General features: G+C 44.3%; 1 long non-coding RNA gene across 2 annotated transcripts; it reads right to left on the reverse strand.

Moving 5' to 3' along the window:
- Nucleotides 1-9,041: 9,041 nt before the first annotated feature.
- Nucleotides 9,042-21,025, reverse strand: LOC140342832 (uncharacterized). Of its 2 annotated transcripts, XR_011923169.1 has the most exons (4): nucleotides 19,599-21,025; nucleotides 10,398-10,590; nucleotides 9,965-10,231; nucleotides 9,043-9,600 (listed from the first exon to the last, which is right to left on the reverse strand). It is a non-coding gene; the product is annotated as an uncharacterized lncRNA (long non-coding RNA). The 2 variants fall into 2 exon arrangements; XR_011923168.1 differs by lacking the exon at nucleotides 19,599-21,025 and having other exon boundaries at nucleotides 9,042-9,600; nucleotides 10,398-12,068.
- Nucleotides 21,026-25,236: the final 4,211 nt, after the last annotated feature.

Consider the following 25,236-nt stretch of genomic DNA (forward strand, 5'->3'; position numbering starts at 1 on the left):
CGCTTCTCCCAGGCTGTAAAGGCACCAGGACTCTGCCCTGCTACCCCGGAGGACGGTTGGCAAGTCGGGCACCAAAATAAAAGACCGTATCTCCCAGTCTCAGACACAAAGGCCGGCTCTCAAGATGGCGGCCCCCAGGGCGGTACACGTGGCAGTGAGTCCGGGACTGCAGGGGAAAGAGAGAGACAGTGGCTCTCCTGCAGGTATGAGTGGGGGTGACAGTCAGGGGATGAGAGAGGAGTGTCTTTCTTCCCCACACGCTGACAATATGGATGCACAGGACTTTTCCTGCTCGGGACACTTACAGCAGTCCCCTTCACAGGCAGCCCTGCAAGCTTCACAAGACTCCATGAGTCATCCAGAGGAAGAGGCCCAGTCTTCCAGCCCCACTTCACGGTCACAGTTTGAGGGCTCCCGCTTTAGAGTATTAATGCCTGAACCCACTGATTATCCCCCCACTCTTGATCTCCATGCTGATGAGAACAGGCTGTATCAAAGTTTTGCTGGTCTCCCACTGTCTTAATTAGCTAAAGTTTCAGTGGCCATCACATCTGAGCTGCGCCAAGATTTACAGTATCTGGGCACACGAATTGATGTATTTGAGAAAAAAGTAGATGAAACGGTGCCACATGTTAATCAGAATTCTAAAGAGATATCAGTACTTCATGACCAGATTGCGGTCCTACAGCTTAAGCTTGATGATTTGGAAAATAGGTCACGCAGAAATAACTTCAGAATCAGAGGGTTGCCAGAATCCATTAAAGATGTCTCAGAGGCAGTGAGGCGATTCTTACAAAAACTTCTACCTGACTTACCAGAATCACACCTAACGCTTGATAGGGCACATAGGGCCCTGATGGCACCCAGACAAGATGGCCCACCCAGGGATGTGATCGTCAAACCTCACTACTTTACCACGAAGGAAGCCCTGTTTAAAGTCACAAGGGCCATGGATCAAGTCGAGATGGAAGGGCACTCAGTACAGATTTTTTCCGACATAACACCATACACAATACAACGTAGGAGGGTGCTTAAACCCCTTTTGCAAGTGCTGATTAATAATAAGATTAAATATAGATGGGCCTTCCCATTGAAACTGATCTTTCAACTACAAGGAAAAAATTTCTCCTTCTCTTCCTTTGCTGAGGGTGAACAACTCCTCAAAGATTTGAATCTAATCCAGCAGGAGGACAGTCATATTTCGCCAGACGGGGGGCTTCTACCTCCTTGTACCCACTTTGGACCAAGGCTAAAACTTCTGGAAGGCAACTACAGAAGACATCCTGAGAGGTTTCTTTGGACGCTCTCCTGCTACAATCATTAACCTCTTAATGTTATAAGATATCTATATCTGTTGTTGAACCACCTCTGAGACCCTTGTTGGTGTCGCTGTGCATCCGAGAAGACACCTTGAAAACAAACTCTGGAAGCCATTTTGTTTCAGGCTGTTTTCTTTTTTCTCTTTTTATTTGTTTTTGCCTTTCTCCGGTGAACCACGCTTGCAACCCTTTGGGTGGGTTGTGACTCTATAATGTATTCTGTACTATTTTATCATGTTTGCTAACTTAGCCCCAAGTTGGTGAGCCTGGGTTATTATAGATCCAAGTGGGAAGAATGAGGGGTTGGCTGATCCCTTGGGGTATCTACAGAAATGGTTGTTATGTTAAACATGTTTTGCCTTACTTTACTAGGTCCCCCGGTATCACCTTTTGTGGAGGTGTCTCCATTCTCTTAATCTGAGGCTAGATTGTACGATATTGGATATTGTTTCTTTGTAATTTTTGTTATGTGGCTGCCGAGCCATCATCAACCATGAGGCCCCCCTGGCTAGCTTTGTACATACTCTATTGAGATTTGTTTTGCTGGGGTCCTGATGTGTTTATACTTGTTTTTTAGAGGGCGTGGGATCCGGGGGGTTACACATGCCCTCCAGTATCAGGGAATTTAATTCGGGCCCTATTTATTTACCTGGGCCTGGAGGAAATCTCCCTGACGAGATTGAGCTCAATGGAGCTCCTGGGAGCACGGGAGGTGAGGCTGCCCCTCGAGGTCCAGGAATGTTTGTTTTCCGGGGTTCGGGCGGCACCCAATCCTTTCTGGTTTGCAATGCAACTATTGGTTGTACCAAATGCTTTTGTCTTTTTCGTCTTTTATGTCTTGTTTGTCCTGTCTGTTTCCTGGTAGTCTCCTCCCTGTTATCCCTATTGGTAGAGGAAGTTTACTGATGATTGGGTTGTTATTATATCCCTATGTTGTCTGACTCTCGTGCTGGGTCTGTGACCCTTACTAAACTGACGTTGCTTTCTCATAATGTCCAGGGCCTTAACTCCCCGGTCAAGAGAGCCAAGGCATTTCATTATTATAATTCCTTAAAAGTTGATATCATAGCCTTACAGGAGACTCAGTTTACCAATAATTCAGCTCCGAGGTATTTGCATAAAAACTACCCTATTTTTTACATGGCCAATTCTGATAAGAGGAAATGTGGGGTTCTCCTATGCTTTAATAAGAGTCTGAATTTTGCACTACAAGAGGTTATTAGGGACCCAGGGGGCAGGTTTCTGGTGGTCATTGGCTATGTCGGTATGCAGCTGACCACAGTGGTTTCCTACTATGCACCTAATGAAGGTCAAGTGGCGTTTTTCCGTAGCCTCCTGGGTGAAATTTGGCCCAAAGTGCAGGGTTTCTCTGATTTTACTAGGTGACTCTAACCTAGCTCTTGACCATATTTTGGATAAATCCAGACTGGGCGGATATAAGGACCCCCCCCGAAAAAGAGCCATGGTCTTTCGCTACTATTGCGACAATATGATCTGATTGATAGTTGGAGGGAGTTGAATCCATCAGCTAGGGACTATACATTTTTCTCAGCAGCCCATGACCAGTACTCGCGTATTGACCATGGCTTTGTTCAGTCTCGCATGCTCCCCAATATTCTGGGGGCCCGGATTTTGTCTACGCCTTGGTCTGATCATGACCCATTGGCAATATACCTTTCAGGCTTTAACCGCCCACAGACTGGGTTTCGCTGGAGACTTAATGAAAGCTTGGTTTCAGACACGCTGGTGAAGGGGGAAATAGAATCATTGCTTGGTAACTTTTTTCAGATAAATGTGGCGACCGATACGTCTCCAGCCGTTAATTGGGAAGCCCACAAAGCCTATATTCGTGGGGAGCTGATTAAACAAGGGGCGTCACGCAGGAAGGCTCATAACAAATTGAATGAAACTGGCCTTAATGAATACCACCAGTTACAGCGACAACATAAGACTGCCCCTCAATCTGTAACGAAGTCTCAATTAGAGGCCAAACGCACTGAACTTAACTTACTTCTTACTATTAGGGCGGAAAAATCGGTTCGCTGGTCAGCCCATAAATTTTATCTGTGGAGCGATAAACTGGGTAGTCTTTTGGTTAATAAACTCACCCCCAGACCCAAATCACAAGCGTTCCCTAAAGTTAAGGTTAGGGATGGCAGACTATCTCAAAATACGGAAAAAATACTGACGGCTTTTGAAGATTTCTATGGCAAACTATATAGCTCTGACGACTCCATCACTGAAATAAGCATCGATAGGTTTCTTAATAGGCTCGACCTACCTAAATTACGTCTCAAGCACAAGGCAATGTTGGAACGACCATTTACGATTGAGGAAATACATGGGGTGCTTAAATTTCTTAAGTTGGGCAGTTCACCTGGTCCGGATGGTTTTTCTAATTTATACTACAAAACGTTTTGCCCTATCCTGGCGCCACACTTGACAGACTATTTTAATTATCTACATGAAGGACACTTCCTGTTAAGAGACGCCAATAGAGCATATATTAGTGTGATTCCTAAGCCTGGTAAGGATGCTTCGGAAGTGGCCAATTACAGGCCGATATCATTAATAAACTGTGATCTTAAAATTATGACGAGGATCATGTCAATGAGACTGGGCTTATTTCTGGGAGTGTATGTTCATCCGAACCAGGTGGGCTTTCTGCAACATAGACAGGCCCCAGATCAAACACGAAGAGCAATAGACCTCATCTCAGTAGTTAATTCCAATTGGGATGGGGGCCCCCCCCATAAGGCTATGTTGCTTTCCCTCGACCTTCAAAAGGCCTTTGATAGTATATCATGGAAATACCTGTTTCAGGTTCTTAATAGGATGGATTTTGGGGCTCACTTTATTAACCTGCTGTTGGCATTGTATGACTCTCCTGAAGCAAGGATATCTTTAGGGGGATTTCTTTCCACTGCTATCCCAAATAAAAGAGGGACCAGACAGGGCTGTCCGCTCTCTCCATTACTGTTTGCCCTAGCTATTGAACCTTTGGCTATTGCTATGCGTATAGACCCTAATATTCAAGGGATAACCTGTGGCCAGGTAGAACATAAATGTGCCCTCTTCGCTGATGATATATTGATGTTTATTACCTCTCCAACCACCACTCTGCCCAATTTAATGAAACTATTGGACAATTTTTCTTTATGCTCGGGCCTGAAGGTGAATAAATCTAAGTCCCAGGCCATCAATATAAATATCCCTTTAGGAACGCTGGAGGGCGTGCGGAAGAGGTTTGATTTTAGTTGGCAAGAGGAGTCCATTCAGTATCTTGGCATCCGGCTGACTCCTATGTACAATAGTCTTTATAAGGCTAATTATACAGGTTTGTTTAAAAAACTTCATGCGGATCTTCGTAGGTGGTCCCTTGCCCCTCCTTCGTGGCTGGGACGGACATCGGCTATCAAAATGAACTTACTCCCCAGATTACTTTACTTGTTTCGTACCCTCCCTCTTCAGGTCCCCGTAAAAGAGTTGGAATTTCTACAGACTAAAATGATGCATTTTATCTGGGCTGGGAAGAGGGCTAGAATACGAAAGAACGCTCTTTTCGCACCAAAGCGAAGGGGGGGTCTGGGGGTCCCAAATCTGAAGTATTAATATGTAGCGGCACAGATCGCACAAATCTCGTTGAGCACTTTACATGGAGCCCGTCCCCAATGGGTGGAAATAGAGAATCAGGACAATTTCTCGGGTTCCATAGAATCCCTCATGTGGCGTAAAAAAAGTGGGCGAGGGACTGTATTAGGTCCGGCTTTGTCCCACTTTATGCAGGTCTGGGATAAATTCAAACATTATCAGCAACTAACCTCACCACACAAACCCCTAACCCCACTATGGAATAATCCGGCATTCCCACCGGGCTTAAGTTTAGCTAACTTCCATTGGTGGATCTCCAAAGGTTTCAGGAGGGTGAAGGACTTGATTGATGTTCGTGGAGTGTTTTCCTGGGAACATTTAGTCAGTAGTTTTGAAATTCCTCACACGGAACATTTTCGCTATAGACAACTGTCCTCATATATTAACACGTTAATTAAAGCTGCCCCGAGACCCATGCTCTCCTCGGTATTCGAAAGCACATGCCTCTCTTTAGCTTCAACCAAAGGGCAAATCTCAGTGATCTACTCAGCCTTAGTAGCCCCTACTGATAAATTGCAATATATGCGGGACTGGGAATCTGATCTGGGTATTACCTGGGATTTGGAAGAATGGTGGGATAGGATGGATTCCCTCTCCAGGATCTCCCTGAACTCTGCAATAATAGAAGCCAATTATAAGGTAGCTCTTAGGTGGTATCTCACTCCGGACAGACTAGCGAAAATGTTCCCTTCAACTTCCCCTTTCTGTTTTCGGGGCTGTGACTCTAGAGGTTCAATGCTACATGTATGGTGGTCATGTCCTATAGCCCGGAGGTATTGGGACGAGGTGTTTGATCTGATATCTAACATTTTCCATCAAACGATTGGTAGCACTGTTGAAGCGGCTCTGTTTGGCAGGCTTGACATGTCTCTCCCTGGTCCCTCAAAAAAGTTGATTGGATTGATATTACTGGCGGGTAAAATCTCTGGCCAAAGCATGGAAGTCTCCCTCGATACCCTTGGACCCTATATACGCTAAACTGAACTGGATTATGGTTAATGACAGACTGACTCACACTCTAAAGAACTCGTTGGATAAATTTGAAGATATTTAGGAGCCTTGGATTGTATTTAACAATTTATAAAGTATAGTTTCGGCTATTCTTGTGGGATATACCACACTAATATTACTGATTTGATCAACTTCCTCTCCCCTCCCCTCCCCTTCCGGTAGTTTATCCGTTTTATGTTTGTCCTTGTCTTTGTTTTATAACGGGGACGCAGGTTTGGTTTACTCTACTGTTTAAAAATTTTTTTGATGTGTACGGCTTTATCTTCACCAAGAATTTCAGATGGTGTATCATACTCCCTGATTTTTTGATCTCAAGAAGTTTTCCTTTCTGGATATACCAGGAATGTAGTAATTCTGTTGCCCAGATATTATCTGATTCGATAATCAATGTTAATTTGCGTACACTCATATTTCTCTTTTTTCATCGTCCTTCGTTTATATATTTCTGTTGATATTTTGTACGTTATGTTGACCTAAATGTACATTTTCTTGTAAAATTCAATAAAAATATTGAAAGATAAAGTGTAGTAGTGAACCCAGCATAACACATCATTGGGTAAATTGGAGCTGTTGTCACGAACACTGCGCACTCTATGTACCCGGTCAATTTCAATGGCCGTATCTAATGGGCGATCTAGAAGCATGTTAAAAATGGTAGTCACAGTGGCATGTAGGTCAGCATTAGCCGTCGCATTAGGGATCCCCCTGAGACGTACATTATTTCTCCTGCTGCGATTTTCCAGGTCGTCAGTGCGGAGCAGTAGGGAGGTAAGCTGTGATTTAACATGGCCCATATCAGATTCTAGGGTGGTCTCAGAGGATTGCATAGCACTAGCCGAATATTCCACTGCTTTTACTCTAGTATCAACAGCTGACACCGTTTGCTTAACTACTTCCATCTCTGCACGTATAGAACCCTCCAGCCTGGCCAGCATATTTTCCAAATCGCTTTTTGTGGGTAGTGCAGCAAAAAGATCCTGCAGCATGGCCTAGGATACAGGCAGCTGCTGTGTAGCATGAAGAGGATTGTGCTCTGGGGAGGCAGAATCCTGGGAGCCAGCTGCGGACAAAGCAGGGCTCCCTGGAGTAGCAGGGACATGCAACATGGAGCTCGCAGGCTCTCCTGCAGAAGCTCTTTCACTGGAGGAGGAAGAGGGAGAAGCCATGTTAGGCGCCACGTGTGCTGGGCGAATGAGCCCTGCGGGGTGAAATAGCGGGCTAAGGACGTTTCCTTACCCGCTCTCCTGGAACCCGGTTTCCTCCTGCCTCGAGGCATGCGACTTGCGGGGGAGGAAATCAACGGCGGAGGCTGCCAGACAGAAAAAAAGTGGTGGAGGCGGCGGGAGCTCAGGAAAGGGCTTCCTCACGCCGTCATCGCGTAGCCACGCCCCCTCATGCCTGCTTATTGAGTTAAATATTTAAGGTAGACTCCAATTTCTGTCTCAATGTAAAAAAACATTTTGCCGTGTGCGAAATATTGGGGACTTTTGAATTTGTCACCACATTCATTCATTTTGATGTGATATATCATGGGCCTTTGTATAACATCCATATCTACTGGTTTCTGGTTCTGAAGAGTTTTCACGGGCTGCATCCTCTGTGGAGGTCGGCAAGAACTGGTCTATTAGTGTTTGTTTTGGGATGTGTTGGGGGGAATGAACCTTTCCCAACGTGTTCCATTTGTGTTTTATATTGTTTAGGGTCCCTCAGGTGGACATTTACCAAAAGAAGAAGAGGAGACACCTGAGGTTTCCGTAAGCAACTCATGTTTAATGTTTAGGATTCAGAATAAATGTGTCTAACATTTTGTCTAACATTTGTTGATGTTCCAATGTCAGGATACTGTCTGCATAATGTCATGGTGACCCATGAAGTTATGTGATTTTTAGTAATTTTAGTAGTAGTGGAGTCAAGGATGTCTTCCCCAAGTTCAAATAATTTGGAACAGGTCCTTACACTACATGAAAACATCATTCAAAATCGCCAGGACCAAGAATTTACCAACAACATCAGGCGTCTGATTGAATCGGTCCAACAACAATCAGCCACTTTGGGTGCCTACATGTTCAGAGTTGACCATCTCTGTAACATGTTAAGTGATCCCTGGGCTAACAATCTCAGGTAAATCAGGCGATTATTCACAGGCTGGTTTGGCAAATCCCAATAGGTCCTGCCAGCCCCCCATCTCCTGCAGAGCAGCCAGCGACAGCTTGGCCACCGGCTCCATCCTTCTCCCCGGCTCAACCCTGTTCCCCGGCTGTTGCCTGGCCACCTCCACCTCCTGGCCGCCCACCCCGTGCACCTGCCAGGCCACCCTGTGCCCCTGCCCGCCCAATTTGTGTCCCTGCCAGCCCACCCAGTGCCCCTGCCCGCTCACCTCCTAACAAGTGCAAGTAACCTGCAAGCTATGGAGGTGGCCCGCGGCTGTGCTGTGGCAGGGTACCGCGCCTGGGATGTGGAGGTTGTCCGCGGCCGGGCTGTTGGGGTTGCCCGTGGCAAAGGCTGGGCTATTGGTGTGGGCCACGCTTGTGGCTGCGCTGTTGAAGGGACCCCTGGCCGTGCCCGGTCTGGGCGAAGTATGTAGATGGATGCTGGGAGACAGGGGAGAACATTCTTCACTCAATTTTTTCCGGACTCCATGAGACCTACAGTGTGGGTTTGAGTTAGGATCCTGTGTGAAGACACTTGTTTGTATAAGATAGGTTAATCTCTATTTTGTGTTTGCCCAATGTCCACAGGTTAGTGACCCTCGCACTTTGACACTTTACCTATCTAAGTTTCTTTTGATGTGGCCCAAGTATGCTCCAAATGCAGTTTTGCCATCTACTCCCCCAAAGAATGTTCCAGTACATTTGTCAAAGTGATTCTAATCAAGTCACTACAGAAATCTAGTTATGTCTAGGGACCAAATATGGCACACCGCACTTCTCTGACACTTGTCTGTAACAGATAAATGTGCTTGCTAATAGGTCAACTACTTTTTTGTTGGTTAAAACAACATACTAAGGTGTTCAGCTGTGTATTCTATGCTTGGTTAAAACAACATACTAAGGTGTTCAGCTGTGTATTCTATGCCAAATGTATTCTTGAATGATGTTACAATTACATATATTTTGAAGAGGACATATCTAACATACCCAACTCTGTTACTTTTAAGGTCACAGGATATTTGGCTAATGAAGTGACCAATGCAGGAAACTCCGCCAAGCTTCAAAACAGGTTGGTGTAGGATAAGAGCATGTTCGATATTTTATGGTTCAAACAACCATTGTGTAAAAACTAAGGTTTATTTTTTGTGTGTTTTTAAGGATGAAATTGGATTGCCAAGGCTGGAAACAATTTTTTTAATGTGCACTTCAAATCAAATCAAATAACATTCACAAAATTTTTTGGCTTTTAGTTTTTTTAAAAATGTTTTTTTTTTCTTCTCCCCCCTAACATAAATTTACAAAACCCAAGAAATATTTAAATTGAACATAAAGCTATAACATCTATATATAACAATTTTTAAAAAACATATTTACAAAATTTGATTTAAAAAACTTTTAAAAAACGATACCGCCTGGGAATTCCCTGAAGAGGGGCCATCTTGAGCTGGTGCTCCATGGCAGACATCCTCCTGTGCAGCCAAATAAACACTATAAGTAAAAGTGAGTGGGCAGGACTAAAGTAGATTTGTAGGGTTAGTTAAGGTGAATAGGTTCATGCAGAACTTCTAACTGATACTTTTTGCCTACGTCAAACAATTCTGAGCAAACATTTGTCAGTAAAACTATGGCCAACTAAACAACTCATGTCTATTTTTCTTCATGCTAGTCACCAACCTAGAAAGAACCTTCATTTGACGCATGATTAATGACTGGAAGCTACATGAAATCCTGCTGGATCTTTCTTTGTATTTGTAACTAAAAATGGTTAAAGTAGTGTGAGAATGTGTTGAATTGCAACATATTTTACAAAAGTTGATTCTAAGGTTAGCTTACAGGCAATCTCCTCGGCCTCGGCCACCTCCTCTCCTTCATCTGAGGACTCTGGCTGCTGATGTTGGGCAGCAGGCTCCTCCTCTGCGGATGGCTTCTCCTCCGCAGCTGGCTCCTCCTCCACGGCTGGGTCCTCCTCTGGGGATGGCTCCTCCTCAGCAGCTGCCTCCTCCTTTGGGGATGGCTCCTCCTCCTGGATGTCCTGTGGGACTGCCAGTCGCCTGTGTGGCCGCTGTAAGATCAGCAGCCACCGGCGTGATAGAGAGTTGGCTGTAATAACACAAACAAACACAAACATCACAAATTAATAAGGGTAAGAAAATATAGGAAGTGAGAAACAAACAGTTCTAAGGGCAGACAATACTACTTTCCACAAACAAAAACCATTTGAAAACACTGCCCCTAACAAGAGGAAAAGACAAAATGCAATACTTACCAGACAGGATGTGGTCCCCCACTTCGCGGAGGAAATCCGGTCTCCTCTGCTTCAGGTCGCTCCAAACATGTTGTAACTGGCTAACACTTGGGCGAGTCCTTGCAGGGGTCCACAACCTGTCTGCCAGCCTCTCCAGAATTCACCACTTGCCATAAATGGATGGCTGCTGATCATAGCGCCGCATAAGCATAGTCTAAAGAAAAAGAGAAAACGAATATTATTTATTTTTACAACAAACAAACACCTCTTAAACACAACAAATCAGAGATAACTGATTTATTTCTTTTCTGGTGCAAATTGACATAGTTTGTTTGCAATTGTTAACTGGTAATATAATGTGTCTAGATATGTATGTGTATACTATTACTACGAATCTTCAGGATTCCACCACACTAAGCTACATCATAGCCACATCATTGTATACCCAAAAATTGGGCTCCTAGATGTAAACTTTCTTAATCCTGTTTTTGCTTGAGTGAAGCATAAGTGCCAGACATACATACAATCTATGTGAAAAATTTAGGCACAGTTGCATTAAGTCTGAAAATGCAGCACATGTGTACTTATTTTGTTGCCACCGAAAAAAAATCTATCTATCTATCTATCTATCTATCCATCTGAGATGGTTGAATGATGTGCCTTCCACAAACAATGTATTGTGGTCTCATCTATCCAGAGTACATTCTCTGTCCTCCAAATAAACATAATTTCCAGCCTTGCCTGATAGCGAGGAGGCTAATTAGTGCTCTTCAAATGACCTACCTCTGATTGATTGAGCTTAATGGGGTAGAATCATGAAGATTTTTAAAAACCGTATACACACACATTGAAATATGTGCATGTACATAGTTGTCAACTGGCAACTTTAGGTGTGTGGACCTCTACCCAGCTCTCATCTGCAGCTCTAATCCATTGAAAGAACAATAGAGGACACTCCATTCTCAGCTGTCATCCGTGCAGAGGATTCCAGCTGCCGATAAGAGCTGGGCAGTGAGAAGAGCCCAAGCTAGAATGAGATGGGGACACAGGCTGTCCCTCCCCCATTCTATAGCTGTGCTGTGGCTTCTATATAAAAAATACTTGGTAAAATATATCCACTCTGTGGGCATGTGTAACAACATCATGGGCACAGTGTGATATCTGTGTGTGGGAATTCTGCATGTCATATCTTGCAGCCTTACAACTCTGTGTACAAGCACAGAGGACCCTCATAGATAATAGTCTCAAAATATCTACAAAATCTCAGGCCACCAGATTTCAAGCATTTGAAGATATGGGGATCCCAGTTGCAAACACTATAGAAAATCGTACATTGGGAATGCATTTTCCAAAGCAAGTGTACATAGGAGTCCTTAATTGAAAAAGTCCCCCCACTTGAACCTACATTTTCTGGTTTATGCACCTCACTATTCCCAATAAATTGGGGTTCCTTGAAATGTAGGTATATATTTAGGGGTAACATCCCAATTCTCCTTGCTACGTAAGTGGCCCGGGGGGGGGCATAAATGATCCTTTTCGCTTTTGGCCTCCTAGATGCTTTTTAAACAGCAACAACCTCCAAGAAATGTGGTTTAGTAGTAGCTAGTAGGATCCTCAACATTTCAAGTAGTTACAAACAAGGGTTTAGGACATGTGAAGGATTAAAGACAGTGCCCCTGATTCATCATTGAAATCCGCTTAATGCATGATCGCCAGTAAAAAGCTGTCGGATAAGCGCGGCTCCGTGCGCGAGCTTTTCCGGTTGTTGAATAGCGCGATCGCGCGCGATTTCGGATCGCTAATACGAATGCGCGACCGATAATCCGATTTTGCTTGATGAATCAGGGGCAGTGAGTTCTTAGGCTGAGGAATATGAGAAGCAGCCTTAACACACATTTAAATGTGAAAACATGCATGATGCATAAAAACACATTTAAATGTGCAGATATGCATACATGATGCATAAAAACACATTTAAATGTGCATGCATTGACATACATGTATGCTTATGCAACTAAAAAGAACCCCGGCAAAAAAAAAAAAGTTTTTAAATTCACTTACCTGAATGATAATGCGCAGGTCCCTCTCTGCAAACAATGGGCCCCGGCAAGATAACGTAGATATGAAACTTCCGGGTTTATACTTTATATAGGGGAGTTGGAAGCCTTAATGAGTGAGGAGAATTATGACTTAGTTGGTATTGCTGAATTCTTCACATGACTGGGCTGTCAATATTCCTGGGTATACTCTCTTTCGTAAAAGAGGTAAACGAAAGGGTAGTGGTGTCTGTATGTGAGAAGTGATCTAAAAGTGAATGTGAAAGAAGAAATTGCGGAGGGAACAGGTGAGGTTGAGGCATTATGAGTGGAGTTGAATGTGGGGTTGAATAACACACACTTAATTATTGGAGTCTGCTATAGGCCCCCAAGTGCTAAGGAAGAAATCGAAAATCATCAACCACTAGCACAGATAGAAAAAGCAGCAAAAAGTGGAAGTGTTTTAATCATGGGAGATTTCAACTACCCTGACATTGACTGGAGTAATGGTTCTACAGGAACAGCAAAAGGGAGGTAATTTGTGACTTTAACCCCCCTAGCGTTCTAATTCTGTCAGTTTTTTGCTGCAAAAAGTGATCCTATTTTTTCTGCATAGAAATTTTTGTTTATATTGTGGGCTTGTAATTCTTAGGATTAACTCCCGGGTATGATAATTATATTTATTTATTATATCATAATCATAAATTATAATATAATACATAATTATAAATAATACCGTATTTTTTGCTGTATAAGACGCACTTTTTCTTCCCCAAAACTGGGGGGGAAAAGTTAGTGCGTCCTATACGACAAATGTGTTATAAAATAATTAAAATAATATACTCACCCGATACCCGGATCCTGCGTGTGTCTCTGGCTGCAGCAGCGTGTGTTCTCCTCTGCCAGCATCGTGTCTTCTCCTGTCTGTAAAGCAGAGCGAAAGAAGCCGGCACAGCGCCACCTGCTGTTCCCTGTCCTAACTGCCGTACAGTGGAAAAAAAAGCACAAAGTGATCAGAAGGGGAATTTGAATGACAGAATGATCTGAAGGGAATTTTGAATGACACAGAGTGATCAGAAAGGGAATTTGAAAGGCACAGAGTGATCAGAAAGGGAATTTGAAAGGCACAGAGTGATCAGAAAGGGAATTTGAAAGGCACAGAGTGATCAGAAAGGGAATCTGAATGGCACATGAGTGATCAGAAGGGGAATACCGGTATGAATGGCACATGAGTGATCAGAAGGGGAATAATCTTTCAGAATCTTTTTTTTCCAGATTTTCCTCCTTTAAAGTTGTGTGCGTCTTATATTCTGGAGCGTCTTATACGGCGAAAAATACGGTAATTTTAAAAAATAATGAAATAATAGACAACAATGTAATCTTAAAATAAAATTAAAAATGTATTTTTATTTTTATTTAATGTTGTGTGATGTTTTTGCACTACCAGACACACCCCCCAATACATCACCACTCACATCACCCGGAAGATGACTCATCCTCCGGGGTGATGTGAGTGGGGATTTCCCGTCTGTCTCACACAGACGCTGGAGCTGCTCTTCACATCTCACTGCAGATGCCAGCAGCAATAGCAAATTCCGGGGGTGACCACCCCGGAATCTGCTATTGCTGCTCGCATCTGCAGTGAGATGTAGAGCACAATGCAGAAGTCCTGTATTGTGCTTGGCATTTCACTGCTAATGCGAGCAGCGGCGTGACCGGGACCCGGGTGGTATTTAAAAGCAGATTACTCAGTAATCTGCTTTTAAACTTCCTGCCTGGCCATGGCCCCCCACGGACCGGCGTCCCGGCTTCACAGCAGGACCATCCGATCGTCGCTGGAGTGTGGGGAAAAGGTAAGGGGGGCTCTTAAAGTTACCCCGAGTGTGACTCAGGGTTACCGCTTTTTGCATTTAAAAGCCACCCCGAGTCACACTCGGGATTACCGCTAGGGAGGTTAATACAAGATAATTTTATGGTACAGTTTATAGAAGCCCCAACTAGAAATGATACTCTGCTGGACCTAGTTCTTTCTAACAAGGCAGAGCTTATAACAAATGTGCAAATAAAAGAAAATCTGGGTAGCAGTGACCATAATATGATTTCATTTATTGTAAGCTGTAAACAGGAAGCAAAAACAGGAAAGATAAAAACATTTAATTTTAAGAGGAGCAAATTTTCCATTATTAAGGGCGGCTCTCTGTGACTTGGACTGGGAGACAATATTGTCCTCAAAGAACACAGAACAGAAATGGGAATGTTTCAAGTCTGTTCTACAAAAGAAAACTGAAAAATATATTCCAATGTGTAATAACTTTAGGAGGCTAAAATTCAAACCTATGTGGCTCACAGCTGATGTTAAAAAAGCCATAAGGAACAAGAAAAGGGCATTCCAAAAAGACAAAAATGAAAATTTGAAACCTATAAAGAATAAAACAAAGGATGTAAAAAGGAGATAAAATGTGCAAAACTTCAAAATGAAAGACAGATTGCAAAGGAAAGTAAGGCAAACCCCCCAAAAAATTTTCAAATATATTAATAGCAAAAAGATCAGATCTGAGCATGTAGGCCCCTTAAAGGATGTCGCTGGGTTGGTAATTGGGGATAAAGACAAGGCAGATTTACTAAACACTTTGTTTAGTTTTGTGTACATGAAGGAAAATGGCAGAGCTCAAGTCCAAATTCATAATAGCAATGTCACTGCCTTAAATGAGTCACAATGGCTCAGAATTGATATGTTTGAGAAACGGCTGGGAAAAATTAAGGTTGACAAAGCACCAGGGCCCGATGGATTACATCCACGTGTCCTCAAAGAGCTGAGCTCAGTTATTTCAAAGCTATTATTTTTAATTTTTAGAGACTCTTTAGTCACTGGCAAGGTACCGATGGATTGGCGTAATTGAGGAGGTGTCTCAGCAATGACCGTTTGTACACCTTCTTTGAGAAATCGGACACATGAAGTAAAGCCGGTTTGTCTCTAATGTCTATGTCGGTATGCTTAAGGGTAATGTCAGCCACTGAGGACCAAAAAGACTGTGGGTTAGGGCATTCCCAAAACATGTGTAATAAGGTGCCTTGAGCAGCTCCGCCCCTCCAAGTGTCATCTGTACCAGAAAAGAGCTTGGCAAGCTTAGAAGGCGTCCTATACCAACGAGTGGCCAATTTGTAATTGGTCTCCTGGTATCTATTGCATATGTAGGCCTTATGACTGAAATGTAGTAACATCTTGTTTTGTGTATCTGTAAATTGCATTTGTAACTCTGCCTCCTGGTTGAGCGTGTACCGTCAAGAGTGACTGGTAGACATAGGAAAGGGTGCCTCTCAATGGCTGCTTAGCAGCACACAAGGACTCCAAAGGCAGCATAGAACGACAGAAATTAATTGGTTGAGGGAGTGACTTAATACATAAGATAGCTGTATATAGCACCAAGGGGTCAGCGGGGGTAATTCCCTATCGGTTTGTAGGGTGGATATTGGCATCCACATACCATTCTGTATAAACATAAATTGTATAGCACAATAAACACCCTGTTCACTCCATAGGCGAAATACTGGGTCTGAAAGTCCAGAGGGAAATTTAAGATTTCCTAAGACAGGTGACAAGGGTGATGGGTAAGTGGGTACCTTCTGTGAAGCTAGATGCTTTTCTAGAAGCACAGAATATAACTGGGTATTAAGGATTTAAAGTAAAGATAACAGAGACTGTTGATCCAGGGAACATCAGATTGCCTCATTGTTATGCAAGCGGGTGTGGACCCACTGTGTGACTGGGTATACTCCAGAGGGACGTGACTAAGCCGCTACCAGGTCTTCGCTAGAGCCTCTGATAGTGAGGATAGGCTTGGGCTGCGGGGTAGCTGCCAGGTGCCACTCCAGAGCAATCCCCAGGCCAGTGGAGGCGAGGAGCCCGGGACCAAGTCAATAGGACAGTCATACGGCCTGTGAGGGGGTAGTGTTTCAGCTTCCTTTTCATCAAAGACATCCATGTAAGCATGATAGGCCGCTGGCAGACCCTGGAGATTAGGTGGTAACTGCGCAGACCGAGGAGGTGGGACAGAAAGAAGACATTTTTCATGACAGGATGGTCCCCAACGCAGTACCTCTCCGGTCCTCCAGTCAAGGACAGGTTCATGAACCCGTAGCCACGGAAGTCCTAAGAGGAGAGGATGTGACAGACTTGACAAAACCAGGAACGCAATTTCTTCAGAATGAAGTGTTCCTACCTGTACTTTTACAGGCTCCGTGATGAAGTGTATAGATTCTTACAGAGCCTTTCCATCGATGGACGATATAGTCAGAGGCCTCTGTAGGCGTTGAACGGGTATCCGATAACGATCCACAAGGCATTGTTGCAGGAAGTTCCCTGCTGCTCCGGAATCCAGAAGCGCCATCTCAGTAAATTGAACATTGCCTAATGACAAGGTTACTGGCAGAGTCAGAGGAGGAGAGGAGTCTCCTACACCTAGGGCCGCCTCTCCTACGGACCCTAGGTTTAGAAGTTTCCCGGCTTCAGGGGACAAGTGCGGAGCACATGATCAGGACTACCACAATAGAAACAAAGTCCTTTAGCACGGCGGGGATTGCGCTCCTGTTCAGACAGTCTAACCCGATCGACCTGCATGGGTTCAGGGACTACTGATACCATGGGAGGCGGTGGGTTAGAAGCTTGTGGAGGTGAAAATGCCCGATAACTAGGACCTGTTTCACGTGCCACCTCCCTGGCACGTTCCTGGAACCATAAATCAATTCGAGTAGCCAGGGAGATGAGATCATCCAGGGAGAAGGGAATGTCCCAACCAGCCAATTCGTCTTTAATTCTCCCACTGAGTCCCTCCCAAAAAGCAGCCACAAGTGCCTCATTATTCCAGCCGAGTTCCGAGGCTAACGTGCGGAACTGAACTGCGTACCGGCCCACAGATTGCTTCCCTTGACGCAATGGCAGCAGGGAGGATGTGACAGAAGCGGTGCGACCGGGCTCATCAAACACCTTGCGGAAGGTCTCTAGGAAAGTCGATGGTACTAGGAAGGTTCGGATCAGCGGGGTCCATGGCCTGAGCAAACTGTTATGCAAGCGGGTGTTATGCAAGCGGGTGTGGACCCACTGTGCCACTGACTGGGTATACTCCAGAGGGCCCTTCTCTAAAAACTGGTGCGTCTTATGGTCCAGTGCGTCTTATGGTCCGAAAAATACGGTATGTCTTATAGGGTTTTATATCTGGGATATGTTTATTTCCCTAGTGGTTGAACTTGATGGACCTATGTCTTTTCGCAACCTAACCTACTATAACTATGTAACTATGTACACATCTCACACACGTGTACACATTTCCTAACAGCTGAGGTTCGAGTGATGAAGCTTGGGATTCACCAGGCCAGACGATGTAACTTAGCAGTGAGTAGCAAGGGAAGAACCCCTTGCTTGTTCAGATTGCTCCAATGCAGTTACTGAGGTGCTGGTCCAATCGTCATCTGTCCATCATGGGTTTCGGCACCAAATGTCAAGGAAAAATGTATCTATTTCCTAAAGAAACGTCAGCTGTTAGGTTAATATTACAATGTTACAATCGTAAGAAAACAGACAGACACCAGTTCATACAGAATTGCTGTTCTGATTTATTCAGAAAAGATGGTGTTATTTATACAAAGTAAAGTAGGTGGTACAGTAAGGTAAATAAAGATTTGAAGTGATAAGTGACTATTCAGGAATCCTGAGAGTTTGATGTTCCTAAACAATTTATGGCCCTGATATCCTGGGAATCTCTTCACACCTCCCCAGGTGACCATACCCTTATTAAAAAAGAAGAGAAACTCCACTAGTCCTACAGCATGTTCACACACCCCCCATAATAAAGCAGATTACTTGTTATATTTACCATGGATAGTTCTACTAAAAAACAACATGGGAGTCTATGATAAAGTTTTCTCATTCTCACTCTCGAACCTCAAAGTTTAAGTACAGGAGCAGACAGTCCCAATCCCTTCCATCCTTTTCCACTACATTTTTTAGCAGGCTTTTCAGCATTTTGTTAAACCGCTCCAGCAACCCATCTGTTTGTGGATGGTACACGGATGTGCGGAGCTGTTTAATACCCAATAAATGACACATGAAAGGTGTTCCGTGATCAGTTAAGATCTCCTTGGGAATACCAGTGCGTGTAAACATGTGAAAAAGTTCTTTTGCAATAGTTTTAGATGGAGTATTTTTTAAAGGCATAGCCTCAGGGTAACGGGTAGGATAATCGAGAACCATCAGAGGACATACTGATGTCCTCTGGCAGACTTCACCAGGGGCCCCACGAGGTCCACTGCTAATCTCTCAAATGGTACCTCAATTATAGGCAAAGGAACTTGGGGACCCTGGTAGTGGGCTGCTGGCGCTGATAACTGGACAAGACTCAGAGTATCCTGGCCACCTGGCCAAAACAACCTCTGCAGAATTCTTTGCTGGGTCTTTTCTGTGGCAAGGTGCCCCCAAGAGCATGTTTATGGGCCAGATCCAATACCATCCGGCAGAAAGGTTGGGGTACAATAAATTGTTCTACCACCTCTCCCCGTATCTGATCTACCCGATAAAAAAACTCATTTATTACCGCAAGGTGCGGGAAAACATTGTCCGTGCCAAGGACCTGGAAGACTCCATTAACTACTTGTACATTTTCCCAAGCCCTGGCCAAGGTTGGATCCCACAGCTGGGCTGTCTCAAAGTGGTCCTGAGAGACCTCTGGCCTCTGGAGTCTCAAGGGGCAACTCGGTCTCCCCTGCTAAGACCGAGAAAGGGAAAACTTCAGGTTCTGTAGTTACATGAGCCTACAGCCTGGCTTTTTAACCCATTACATTCTGGTTTATCTATACTTTTTTGATCAACAGCTACAGCATTTTCATTACCGTTTTAACTGGTGACAACTTTTCCCCCTTCCACAGTTTCCAAAATGGAGGAAAGTCCCTCCAACACACAAACCTCATGGCGTACAGTTCCACAGTCCGTCTTGATTTTAACTAATGCTGTGGGGTAACTTTTAGTATCCCCATGTATACAGACTACACCAATGTGGGGCTCCTTAAGCTGCTCCTGCTTCACCAGGCTGGAGTGAACCATAGTCACTAAATTGCCAGAGTCCAGCAAGGCTTGCACAATACACCCGCCAACCTTCACAACAGCCACATGACAGTCAGTTTCTGAAGTACATACCCGCTGGGCGTACAGGGACATTCGTCGGGCAGCGTCACACTCCATAGCCTCGCTGGAAAGAGAGCATCTAACAGCGATATGGCCCCGCTCATGGCATCTCCAGCACTGTAGTGTGCGCAGAGTGTCCACCGAGAAAGTGTCACGAGCCCTCCTGTCCTCCTTGACCCAGGCCCCGACCTGTCTTTCATTCCTGTCCTCACGAGGTGAAAAATTCTTATGCGCTGCCCTGGGTGAAGACCTTTTTTGCAGTGAATAGCGCTAAGATGGTATGGCCAGGAAATCCTCTGCTGCTAGGTAGCACTCAATCATCTCCACCAGTTGATCTGGGCAGGACCAGGTAAATTCCGCATATGCGTCTCAGGGATACCCTCATCCCGTTCACACATCCTACATGGGTAAATAAATCGCCCTTAATGAGACAAGGGGCGGTTCACCAGCCCGTGGATAAACTCCTTTGGCTGACGGGGAACAGATATTCCAGCCGATGTCTCGCCCGGTGCGGCATAGGTTATTAAGGTGCCCCCGCTACCCACGGAGGGTGGGTAAGGGGAGGAGAGGACACCTAAATGGGAGGGGTTAATGTGAGGTTGTGAATGAGAAGGAGGGGCGGAAGGAGAAGCAGGGAGGGATTATGGTCTGAAGGGGGAATTGGATGATCGTTGAGTGACATGTTGGTTACAGATCTGTGATACTACCTTAGGAGGGGTTAGTGTTTATATGTGTAGGGAGGGATTGTGGTGAGGGTGGGGGGAAAGGAAATAAATCCAGATAGCGTGTATACTAGGGCTCTGATGTGTCTGCATTGATCCTAGTAAAAGAGGTTAATATGGATGAAAATAAATTTTTAAACATGTACAGTATGTGAAAAGAACAGAGTTACTTTTAAGAAAAGAGAAAGGGTTTATAGCTTAACATGTCGTTAGGACCAGGAGATTCAGTTGCTTTTAGGTTCACGACCCATTTACACTTCATTTGGAGGAGTTTGGTATCCAAGTTTCCTCCTCTTGGATTTTGATGTGCTGTTTCTAAGCCATAGAAGCTCATAGGTCGAGGGTCAAATTTATGTTTTGTGGCTATGTGGTAACTTATAGGTGTCATAATCTTGCCGTTGGTGATTGTGTAAACATGTTCATACGGGGGCGTGGCTTTGCTATGGTGGCGTGAGGCAGCTTTTTGAGAGAGCTTCTGCAGCCGCCTCTGCATCTCCAGTCCTGGCAGCCTCGTATCGGGTGTTTCCCCTTCATAAACCGCATGCTGCTCGGTAAGAAGACTCCTGGTTCCAGGAGAGCGGGTAAGAAAGTGGATCTTACCCGCTATTTCTCCTCCCAAGCCTCCCCATCCTCTGACCATGAGGCATCCAAGATGGCGTCCTCACGCTCCTCACCTCCAGGCACTAACACAGGAGCCCGGGGCACAGGTTCTGAGGCCCCACAGCCTCAGTACTAGCCACCCTCAGGAGCCCTTCTCTTTTTCCAGAGGAGTCCCGCGGGTCGGATACTCCTGCATTAGGCACAGCTGACTCCCCTGTGCAGCCATATGTTTCACATGCCTCGCTCCAAGAACTTTTTTCTACCCTGTCTACTAAAAGTGACATGGAAGCCATGCTTGCACGTATGGAGCGCTCGCTGCGCACAGATTTAGAGGCAGTGCAAACCAATGTAACTGCGGTTGCTGATAGGGTCACCACCCTAGAAACCTCTACATGCGTCATCTGTCATCTGTAACTTCCCTGGATAATTCAATGGGAGAAATGTGTTCACAACTTACTTCCCTGTTTCTTCGAACTGATGACTTGGAAAACCGCAGCCGCAGGAATTATGTCCGCCTACGGGGTATCCCTACAGCTACCGCTAACGCTGACCTACGTGCCACTGTTGTAGCCATTTTTAATATGCTTCTTGACCACCCACCAGATACAGCCATTGAACTTGAACGGGTACACAGGGATCGCAGCATCCGTGATAGGAGCTCTAATCTGGCTAATGATTTGTTATGCCGTGTTCATTACTACACTTTGAAAGAGGAAATTATGAGGAAAGCATGGTTCGATGGTCCCATTGATTTTGATGGAGCAAGCATACAATTGTTGCCTGATGTCTTTGCACAAACTCTGAGTATGCGCCGCATACTGCGCCCTCCGTTGTAACTGATTCGTTCATCTGCTGCCTATTACAGATGGGGACATCCGTTCCATGTGCTTGTATCAAAAGGTGGTGAGACTTTTGCCCTCCATCGCCATGCACAACTTCCTGTTCCTGGTTCCCCGATAATTGGCCGATGCCGATTATCGGGCGATAAAAATCTGACGTGTGTACGTAGCTTAACTCTCTGGAATACCGGGTTATACATGATTAGAGGACTGATTACTGGCACATATACTATCTTACCAGATTTGCTAGTCAGTTTCCGCTCCACCTGGGAAGATAGGATTGGTGCTTTGTGGCCCTCTATGCATATTGTATGTATATTGTGCGCTTATTTGCTCCCAGGTTTACAAATGATGATTGGACTGAGTTGTATTTTCAATGGGGTGGCGATATCTGAGGAGCGGCGATGTATTTATCAATAAATGTTTTTTATGACATAGCAGATACGTTTTGATGGGCATAATGTTTTTTAGATGGCCCGCCGGTCTTTACCACTTCTCAGTATATTGCCATGCTTTGTTCCTCGTACCCTTGGATTTGCTAATTTAAAATATTTAAATAATTTATATGCGAAGTGATGGGCAGTTTTTCCCCATGTCCTTTGGTATTACATGTCCCTATGTTCCCCAGCCTATTTTAACACAGTCTGTGGTTACATTGGGGGAAACAATATTTATATGTTCACTCTATTTTTATGGTTATTTTACACTTTATCGGTTATTAACTGGATGCAGAGGCGGTGAGCAGTAACATGCTCGCGTTGCGCATCACATTCCCCCACTAGTTTGCTCCCATTCCTGGCGAATAGGAGCTAGTTAATTACTTTGTAGTATTACTTGTTTTGACCCCGACAATAAGTCAGGGACATTATTTTTGTTTCCTTTTTCTTCTCCTGTTCTCTATTCCCTTTCTCTGCCTTTCCTTCTTCATCCCTTTCTTTCTTTTTACTATTTCTAATTGAGTCCCTTCTTGATGTTTGAGGGACTGCATCTGTCTCCACAGATAATGAGGTTTATAGCTTGTTTCCAAGAAGGCAGAATTGCCTTTACATACAAGTCATATTCGTATCAATTTTGGTCACTTCCAACAGCCTCCCAGCAAAAATTAAAATTTTCTTTAATCTTCATTATCTGAACCTCCGGAATGTTTATATTAAGGGCCTGAGATGGGGTGGGTGATTCACCAAGCTAAATCGGAAGCTTGCTCGCGCATTCGTATTCGCAATCCAAAATCAGAGCCTTTTGATCGTTTTATCAACCAAATTCTAGACACTGGCGTATTTGTGCGGATGCTATTAACCGAAATAATCTTGCCTCTGGAGACGTGCATCCACGGCAGTTTGACACTGGCAAGATGACATTAAAAGTCACTGTTCCCCTAAAAAATCATTCTAATGGCACACATCTTTCACTCAGCCCTAAAAAAAATGTTTGTGGTGTTCAAATGTTTAAAACATCTATATGAGCTAAGAAATCGGCATATTTTAAAAAGAATAATTATTTTCCAGTCAGGAAAGAGTTCAGCTCCTCTACATAGGTGTCTGTCTAAACGCTTACAATGCCTGATCAGAGGAGCCGCCTGGGGGTAAATATTGCGACTTTCCTCAAGCGACACCTCGGCTTTGCCACCGGACTAGATTTTCCCACAAAAGCCAGAAGCACATAAACGTTCTTGTTTGCTCCTATAGGATATATATATATATATACACACACACACACACACACAATTAGGTCCATAAATATTTAGACAGAGACAACTTTTTTCTAATTTTGGTTCTGTATATTACCACAATTAATTTTAAATAAAACAACTCAGATGCAGTTGAACAGTTTTAATTCAGTGTGTTGAACAAAAAGATTGCATAAAAATGTGAGGAACTAAAGCCTTTTTTTAACACAATCACTTCATTTCAGGGGCTCAAAAGTAGCAGCATACATGTTGGCATAAAAAAATGTAAAAAGTTAGCAAACACAAAGCAGCACGTTTGCATAAAAAAAAAAAAAAATTCAAAAAGTTAGCAAACACAAGAACGGCTTACCTGTTTGTCTCTGCAACATTTTTTTCAATAACTTCATCGGTCAAAAACAACTTCAGGTATGCCAGGGGGTCGTCGCATTCAGCCTCAATTTTCATCCCAGGTGCGGCGGTAAATGGAAATCTTGGCGGTGCTGCCTGGTCCTCAGGTTCAGAATCGTCTCTCAGTTCACTTTCGCTGTCCGATGACAAAACTCCTGGTGAATCACTATCGCTCGATTCCAGAAGGCACTCCAAATTGCTATCGCTGCTTTCAAATTCCTCCAAAACAGCGCTTGCGCTGGCGAGTTGCCATTTGGATGCCATGCGGCCTCAATCAGTCAGGAACAATCAAAGTAAAAAAAAAAGTGATAAAAAGATACATTCAGGAAGTCATTAAAAGGTCAGATCAAGGTCAGGGCTAATAGTGGGCAAAATGTAAATCAGGGCACTGGGCAATGATGCACTAAAATATGATATAATTATAATAATTTATACTTGTGTGTTTTTGTGTATTTTACTGTAAAAAAAAAATTTAAAAGCAGATTACATAGTAATCTGCTTTTAAATTTCCCGCCCCCAGAATCCATCGCATCACCCAGAAGATGTCGCACATCTTGCCGGGTGATGCGGTGGGGATGTCCCGCCCCGCTCACTCTGCTGAAGCTGCTCACATCACCCGGAGGCTGATCTCCGGGTGATGCGAGCAGCTGCAGTAAATTACTATTGGTGATCGCATCTGCAGTTAGATGCGATGCACCATGCAGAAATCCTGCATGGTGCATCGCATTTAACTGCAGATGCGTGCAGCGGAGTGGCGGGGACCCGGGCGGCATTTACTCGGTAATCTGCTTTAAATTCCCTGACGAAGAGGCGCCTCGGCATCACAGCGGGATCGTGCAATCGCCGCTGGAGCGCGGGGCTAAGGTGAGGGGGACCCCCAAAGTTACCCCGAGTGTGACCCGGGGTTACTGCTTTTTGCTAGTTTTTTTTTCCGAGTCATACTCGGAATTACCGCTAGGGGGGTTAAAAAGTAATTTGTGGTTGTTTTTAAGCTGTTCCCTTTTCTGAATTGTTTGAAAGGCTAAAAACAGCACAATTGTCTTGTTAAAACTCAGTTGTTTGATGCGCATAGTTGTGCGCCAAACTTCAGTAGTATGTAGCCCATAGTTGTGCGCCAAGGCGGACCCGCTACGTGCGCGTGAACTGTGTTTATCAGTTGAAGACTGCGCACTTTTGCACAGTCTTCATGCGCGTAAGTTTGTAATTTTTTGTGTACCGTATTTTTCGGCCTATAAGACGCTCCGGCCTATAAGACGCTCCGGCCTATAAGACGCTCCGGCCTATAAGACGCACCCAATTTTAAATGAGAAAAACCTAGAAAAAAAAGATTCTGAACAAAATACTAAAAAATCACTCTGTGTCAATGTATCGCCTTCTAATCACTCTGTGTCAATGTATCCCCTTCTAATCACTCT

This window comes from Pyxicephalus adspersus, chromosome W (genome assembly GCF_032062135.1).
Source record: "Pyxicephalus adspersus chromosome W, UCB_Pads_2.0, whole genome shotgun sequence".
Lineage (NCBI taxonomy): Eukaryota > Metazoa > Chordata > Amphibia > Anura > Pyxicephalidae > Pyxicephalus > Pyxicephalus adspersus.